Source organism: Heterodontus francisci, chromosome 12 (assembly GCF_036365525.1).
Source record: "Heterodontus francisci isolate sHetFra1 chromosome 12, sHetFra1.hap1, whole genome shotgun sequence".
In the NCBI taxonomy this organism is placed as follows: Eukaryota; Metazoa; Chordata; class Chondrichthyes; order Heterodontiformes; family Heterodontidae; genus Heterodontus; species Heterodontus francisci.
In genome coordinates this window covers 43,520,121-43,528,793 of record NC_090382.1, presented here as the reverse complement: position 1 = coordinate 43,528,793, position 8,673 = coordinate 43,520,121, and positions in this window count along the sequence as shown.

Sequence of the window (8,673 nt, the reverse complement as noted above, 5' to 3'; positions counted from 1 at the left end):
GACCTGAGCAGGAGAGCAGTGATAAGTTTTCGATCAAACCTGCTGGAAAAAACAGCCAGGGCAGGCGGTAAGGGTAGCATAGGTGCCAGCTTGCAAGAGGTCGTACACAGGTTCCACTGCAGAGAACTCAGATGAGCACTTGGATGAGGCAGCCGACAGAAGAACGCTGATGGGTATGCACAACTAATGCTTGATGCATTGGGAAGCCTGTCAGAAATCCTGTGTTCAATTTTAAGCAACATGGAGAAGTCTGGAACCAATGTGGCACAGGGCTTTGTGCAGAGCCTGGAACCCATTCTTTCCAGCATGGAAATAGTGGGCAACTCCTTTTGCACACTTGTGGACCCAACCATGATGCAGCATGTGTTGGCAAATGTCACAATTTCCATTGCAGCACCTGCAGCAGCATCCACCCAACATCTGAGTGCTACAGTGAAAGCTCAGACTGATGTCATGCAAGGTCATTTTGCTACTACGCAAGCTCAGACTGTTGTCATCAGGGCTGTGGATTACAGTGTTCAAAAGGGTTTGCAAGGTGTCACAACAGTCCAGCAATCTGTCCTCCAGCAGATTACTAGGATTGCTGAGGTGCTGCCCTGAGGGAGTGACAGTGGCTCCATGGTGCACAAAGCTGCTGTCCTCTCTCGGGATGACAGAATTCGTCCTCCCACCACTGCCACTCTGCCAGTGCCCTTGCTGGTGCCTGTCAGCCAGCCAGCCCAGACTGCTTCTGCCCATGCTGAAAATGGTGCAGTCCAAAACCTGTCCTTCTAGGCTGAGAGCTGCTCAAGGTCATCCTGCAAGGCCATCTGCAGTCTCCCCACTCTGCCATTCTGCAGCCACTGGGGTAGCACTGCATAGGACCACTAGCACAGACAAAGGCACTCAGAAAATTGGTAATAAGGGGCTAGATTTTAAGGAGCCCACGACATCGGGATCTGTGGCAAGGGGGCCTGAAGATAGTCCCGGATGAGGCCTGCCATGCACTCCGTCGCCGGCAGGGCCCAGCCCGATGTTACTTGCGACAGTGACCCTTGTGGCGGCACCCTCCCCATCCCGCCCCCCGCTGCTCGGCAAAGGGACCACAGTTTAAGTAAATTAAAATAAGTGAATTAATTAATCTCGTGTTGCCTCCTGATGTCCCGCCGCGCTCTTCAGCCCGGCAGCCAGCACTCCCATGCCTTCGGATCCCCATCTGAGGAAACGAGGCAGAACACTTGTCGGGAGGGGGGGTGGGTGGGAGTGTGGGGGAATGGGGTCAAATTAGCGTCATGGGGGGAAGGGTTGAAGTTGAAAGTTTGTGCAGTTTTGGAGGGGAAGGTCAGATGGTAAAGGTAAGAGTTTTTGGGGGGGAAGGGCAAATAATTAACTTAATTGTTATTGTGGGTGGGAGAGGGGCAAAAGAGATGTTTTTATTTATTTTCATTCCATTTCCCTATAAATATTTAAATTTCCCGATTGGGCTGACAGCCCTTTAAAAATGGCGTCAGTGCCAGCGCACAGGCATTTGACGCTTTTGCTGGGGACGGACAACCCGCCCCCTCCACATGATCGGGGTGGGGGGGAGGGGTGCGGCCTGGCCCAGCTATTTAAATGAGCCACTGTGCTTGGAATCGTGGCGGCTCTTTGGCGTACGGCCTGCAAGGGCGGGCTGCCATTTTTTCCACCCTCCCCTGAAATCGGCAGCGGGCTCATAAAATTCAGCTCCAGGGAATGCACAACTGCGATTAGTAAACATTGGTATGTTCGGTGACAGAGGGAAGGTAAGATGTGCGACCGTGGTGAATGGCGAATTGGGGTTGCGTTTACTGGTACCGCACTTGAATTAGTTATTCATGGACAGCTGGGCAGAAAAGAATGGTCTAGCTTTCCTCCTGTTTCTCTTCTTCCTTCTTCCCATGTTCCTGCTCCTCAGCTGTTTGCCATTTAGCTGGTGGTAATCACGGTCCCTTTATGATGGTAACATTGTGCAGCATGTAGCAGACCATGACCAGTCTTGATGCCCACTCTGCCAAGTTTTGTAGGGCTCCACCAGAGTGATCCAGACAGTGAAAGTATTGTTTCAGCATGTCAATTGTTTGCTCCATCACATCTTGTGTGGCTCTCATTGTTGGTACATGGATTGCACACTGGAGTCATCAATAATGTCATCAGTGGATAGCCCCGATCCCCTGTCGCCCAGCAGCCACCCCTTGGTTTGCCACCATGGCTCAAATGCAGATGGCACATTGGACTGCAACAGAATACAGGCATCATGATTGCAGCCAGGATAACTGGCATTGATGCTGTTATGGCCAGGTGAGAAGGGGGTCTAGGGGTTCCCTCCCAGCCTTTGCCTGGTTTAACCGTGACAGGGTTTAATGTTAAAGCACCGTGTTTTTAGCTCCCCCTCAGTGAATCCTTGTTCACTGCTTTCCAATTGTAAGGCAAAGAAATCAACTCAGATGGTTTTCTTAGAGTTAAACAAGAAAGGTGGAAGTTTATTAATCTTAAACTCTAATCTGGCTAACGACTACAAATACGTGACGCGATCACGCTAGCATACATACACGATAAACACACACGCGGATAGAGACAGAAGAAGTAGAAAGAATAAAGGGGAAAAGTTTGAGACAATAAAGCTGGGTTTCTGTTTACTGTCCTTCGAGTTCAATGTGGAGTTTTTGGTTGCCAGTAAGTCTTGTTGTTCATTGAGGCCCAGTGCACGCTTTAACTTGTTTCGATGTAGGAGTCTTTTCTCTCTTGAGGTTTAACTGAGTTCAGTAGGTCCAGAAGTTTATGGGAAAGTGAGAAAGAGCCAGCCAGGAGAGAGGCGTTCTTGTTCCATGTTCAGTTGCAATCTGCTGTCTGTGTCTTCAAACTGCCCTGTGAGCACAATTCAAAACTCCAAGTTGGCCAGCAGGTTAGTCATGTGACTAACTGTTTAAACATACTCCTGTGTTTGTGGATTTCAAAGCTCTCAGTGGGGTGGGGATGGGGGTGGGGGTGGTGTAGTGCTGTCTCTTACACCGACAAGATGTGGATCACCATTGCCCAGATCATTCTTTGTTAATTGAATCAGTGAGCAGTTCTTTTGTCTCTCCAAGCACATGTTAGTACCAGTTTAAAATTAATATTCATATGATGAAATTAATATGCCTCATTCTTGGCAGATGTGGGTCTTCATGACAATGTGCATGATTCACTGCCTATGGTCACACTGGTGTTGAGGGAGTGAAATCCTTTCCAGTTCCAGTACATGGAAGAGTTGATGTGGTGCCTGCACAGTGACGTGCATGCAGTCATTGGCACCCTGTACCACAGAGAGCATAAGAACATAAGAAATAGCAGCAGGTGTAGGCCATTAGGCCCCTCAAGCCTACCCTGCCATTCAATAAGATCATGGCTGATCTGCCCCAGATCTCAACTCCTCTTTTGTGCCAGCTCCTCATCCCCGATATTTCAAAAATCTATCTACCTCCTCTCTAAATACTTTCAGTGATCTAGCCTCCACAACTCTCTGGGGTAGAGAATTCCAGACATACACCACCCTCTGAGAGAAGAAATTCCTTCACATCTCAGTTTTAAATAAGTGTCCCCTTATTCTGTAACTATGACCCCTAGTTCGAGATTCCCCCTAGTGGATACATATTCTCAACATCTACCCTGTCAAGCCCCCTCAGAATCTTGTACGTTTCAATAAGATCACCCCTCATTCTTCTAAATTCTAATCAGTAAAGGCCTAACCTGTTTAGCCATTCTTGATAAGTCAACCCCTTCATCACAGGAATCAGCCTAGTGAATCTCTTTTGAACTGCCTCCAATGCCAGTCTGTCCTTTCTTAAATACACGGACCAAAACTGTACACAGTACTCCAGGTGCGGCCTCACCAACACCCTGTACAGTTGTAACAAGACTTCCCTATTTTTAAACTCCAACCCCCTAGAAATAAAGGCCAAAATTCCATTTGCTTTCTTAATTACTTGCTGCACCTGCATACTAACTTTTTGTGTTTCATGCACAAGAACACCCAGATCCCTGTGTTGCATTTTTTTGAAGTCTCTCTCCATTTAAATGATAGTCTGCCTTTTGATTCTTCCTATCAAAGTGCATGACCTCACACTTTCCTACATTAAACTCCATCTGCCAAGTTTTTGCCCACTCACTCAACCTATCTATATCCCCTTGCAGATTCCTCATGTCCTCATCACAACATGCCCTCCCACCTATTTTTGTATCGTCAGCAAATTTGGATATATTACACTCTGCCCCCTTCTCCAAGTCATTAACACAGACAATAAAAAATTGAGGCCCAAGACTGATCCTTGTGGCACTCCACTAGTGATGTCTTTCCAACCTGAAAAAGACCCATAAATCCCGACCCTCTGTCTTCTGTGAGTCAACTAATCCTCAATCCATGCTAATACATTACCCCCAAGAGAAGCCTGCAATCCTCGTAAAGTCACATACCTGCTCTGTCTGCTGATCTCTGGCAAAAGACAAAGCAATATAGTCAGCTGTCTTTTAATAGAGACCCTCAGTAACCTCCCTTACCCGACATTGGATGACAAACTGTGAGATGTTGTAAATATCTCCTGCTGCAGCCTGGAAAGAGCCAGACACATAACAATACATCACCATGATCACCTTCACAGCCACTGGCAATGCAGTCCTTGCCCTCCTCTGTGGTTGCAGTTGTGGCTGCAGCAAATGGCCAATTTCAATGAGGACATTCTTACTGAAACACAGACGTCTTGCATGTTGTTCCTCACTGAGGTTCAGATCGGAGAATTGCTCCCTAAAAACCCTGGGCAGATATGTCCTCTTTCTTCTTCCAGCAGCTTGTCCTGATCTGCATCTTATCTGTTCATTCTCCCAGTCATGCTGTATTCCAAGGGGAATGCTGACTACTGCATACATGTCTGGGAGCCTTGGAGTCAGCATCTTCAGCACCTGCCACTCCACTCCCTGCAGATTGTGCAACATGAAACAACCGGAGAAAGCACCAAACACTTGCAGCAACAGTCTGAAGACGTCAACCAGCAACTAACCTGTAAGTAGTGTCAATTCAAAGATGGGGAAGAAAAGCAATCAATCTCATATTTATGTGGTGAGCACCATAATTGGCACCTGCAGTTCGAGGGTTAATATTGTACAAACAGAAATGATCAAGGGCAGGACTGCAATTCTTCTTCTGGGCACATAATGCATGAAGAAACCACTAGGTGTTTTCTAATCTCAATTTGCTGAGTATTTGAGGATATTTTCTTGATATGCTTGTTTTCGCTTTTAATCTGTGGCTGGGATATCATTCTGACGGCGGGCATTTCAACATCTGGAAAATTCAACGCCAAGATCCCCGCGTTGCCACTTCTCTAGAAGGCCCGCTGATTCTAGTGCCAATAAGACACTTAAGGGGACAGCGTTGGGCCTTCCACAGGATCAAGGACCCGATCACTGGAACTCACGCCCTTGGAGAGCTTTTTTTCCCCAAAAATATACTTTATTCATAAAAATCTGTAAAAATGCATTACAAAAGAGTGCAAAACAGCACCAAGTTGACATTCCAAAAAGTGCAAAGGAAATCAGTTTTCTTCGATACAGGAGTGAGTTGCCTCACAACCTTTCCATTCCATTTTACATGCCATGTATAGTTTACAGCAAACCCATATCTGGTGTATACAGCCTGAGGGGTTTCCCATGGATCCAGCCCCTCAGTTCACTTTGGTGGGAGGGCCTTACACAGTGATCTTTCCCGATTGAACCTTTGCAGCGGCTGCCCCAAGCTTTAGTGCATCCCTCAGCACCTAGTCCTGGACCTTGGAATGTGCCAGTCTGCAACACTCAGTCATGGACAACTCTTTGCGCTGGAAGACCAGCACGTTTCGGGCAGACCAAAGAGTGTCTTTCAACGAATTGATGGTCCTCCAGCAGCAGTTGATGTTTGTCTCGGTGTGCGTCTCTGGGAACAGCCCGTACAGCACAGACTCCTGTATTACAGAGCTGCTTGGGATGAAGCTCGACAAAAACCACTGCATCGCTTTCCACACCTGCTTTGTAAAGACACATTCTAGAAGGAGGTGGGCAACTGTCTCTTCCCCACTGCAGCCACCTCAAGGGCAGCATGTGGAGGGGGCGAGACTCCGGGTGTGCAGAAAGGATCTGACGGGGAGGGCCCTTCTCACCAACAGCCAAGCTACATCTTGGTGCTTGTTTGAAATTTCTGGTGATGTGGCATTCTGCTAAATGGCTTCAGCAGTCTGCTCGGGGAACCAACCGATAGGATCCACCATCTCCTTTTCCCGGAGGGCCTTGAGGATATTCCATGCAGACCACTGCCAGATGCATTGGTGGTCAAAAGTGTTTTCCCGCAGAAACTTTCCCACGAAGGATAGGCGGTACGGCACGGTCCAACTGGATGGAGCGTTCTGCGGTGAAGTGACCAGGCCCATCCTTCGCAACACCAGGGACAGATAGAACCTCAGCGTACTGGGGCTCTACGCACAGCTTGATGCAGCCGCACACGAAGGTGGTCATCACGATGATGGCGGCATTGGGTACATTTTTCCCGCCGTTATCCAGAGGTTTGAACATCGTGTCCCTCCGGACCTGGTCTGTTATAGATCTCCAGATAAAGCGGAAAATGGCTCAGGTGACCACCACGGTGCAGGAGTGGGGTATGGGCCAGACCTGCACCACACACAGCAACAACATGAGCGCCTCGCACCTGATGACCAGGTTCTTACCCACAATGGAGAGAGATCGCTGCTCCTACATGCTCAGTTTATGGTGCACCCTGGCTACTCGCTCCTTCCAGGTTTTGGCACACGCCCTGGCCCTTCTGAGCCATATCCCCAGCACCTTCAGGTATCTGACCTGACGGTGAAGGGGACAAAGGATCGGTCAGCCCATTTCCAAAGAACATGGCCTCACTCTTGCCATGGTTAACTTTGGCTCCCGAGGCCAGTTCGAACTGGTCACGGATGCTCATCAGTCTGCGAACGGACAGCGGATCCGAGCAGAAGACGGTGACGTTGTCCATGTACAGAGAGGCTTTTACCTGAGTGCCTCCGCTGCCTGGGATTGTCACCCCTCTTTTGCCCGCATCCTTCCTAATGTACTCAGCAAAAGGTTCAATGCAGCAAACAAACAAGACAGAGGAGAGAGGACAGCCCTGTCTGACTCCAGATTGGATCGGGAAACTTCCTGATTCCCACCCATTTATTGAGACTGCGCTACTGATGTTTGTGTAGAGCAGTTTGATCCAATTGCAGATTCCCTCCCCAAACTGCGGCACAGTGGCGCAGTGGTTAGCACCGCAGCCTCACAGCTCCAGGGACCCAGGTTCGATTCTGGGTACTGCCTGTGTGGAGTTTGCAAATTCTCCCTGTGTCTGCGTGGGTTTTCCCCGGGTGCTCCGGTTTCCTCCCACAGCCAAAGACTTGCAGGTGATAGGTAAATTGGCCATTGTAAATTGCCCATAGTGTAGGTAGGTGATAGGGAATATGGGATTACTGTAGGGTTAGTATCAATGGGTGGTTGTTGGTCGGCACAGACTTGGTGGGCCGAAGGGCCTGTTTCAGTGCTGTATCTCTAAATCTAAATCTAAAACCCCATTTTGGAGACCATGTCCATCATGTAGGTGTGCGATATCCCTTGGAGAGCTGCCGGCCAATCAGAGGCCAGAAGCTGCAGGTGGCTGCTGCTGGAGGAGTACCTACCGGAGGCTGGGGAGTGCCACTAGACCCAGGCCACAGGTTGGTCAGGGTGGGAGAGGTCTCGTGGGGGTCGCATGGGAGAGGGGTGTTGGGGGCAGGGCGGCAGCAAGGGTAGGGGGGTGGCTCTCAGCGGGCCCGCCCTTTACCGATGCCGGGTTCCTCATTTCGGTACTAAGTGCCTTTTAGCGACAGTTTATCATGCCATGCTTCCAGTGTGGCAACAGGGCTGCCTGCCGCGCGGCCAATTGTGGCTGTGGCAGCAAAAGGCCCTTAATTGGGATTATTTGCCCAGATAAGGGCCTCAATTGATGGTGGTATGGGAAGGCCATTCATAGGCCTTCCCGCCCTGGACTAAATTTTGGTGAAAGCAGAGTGTAGGAATAAATGGGTCATTCTCAGAATGGCAGGCTGTTACTAATGTGGAGTACTGTAAAGATCAGTGCTGGGGCCACAGCTGTTTACAATCTATGTAAATGATTTGAATACGGGGACCAAATGTAATATTTCCAAATTTGCTGATGACACAAAACTAGAGGGGAATGTGAGTTGTGTGGAGAATACAAGGAGACTTCAAGGGGACCTAGATAGACTAAGTGAATGGGCAAGAATATAGCAGATGGAATATAATGTGAATAAATGTGAGGTTATCTACTTTGGTAGAAAAAACAGAAAGACAGAGTATTTCTTAAATGGTGAGACTATGGGAAGTGTTGATGTTCAAAGGGACTGGGTGTCTTCATTATTGAGTCACTAAAAGCTTGTATGCAGGTGCAGCAAGCAATAAGGAAGGCAAGTGGTATGTTGGCCTTTATCACAGGGGGTTTTGCTGAAATTGTATAAAGCCTTGGAGAGACCGCACCTGGAGTATTGTGCACAGTTTTGGTGTCCTCATTTAAGGAAGGATATACTTGCCATAGAGGGAGTGCAGCGGAGGTTCACTAAACTAATCCCTAGAATGGCAAGATTGTCTTATGAG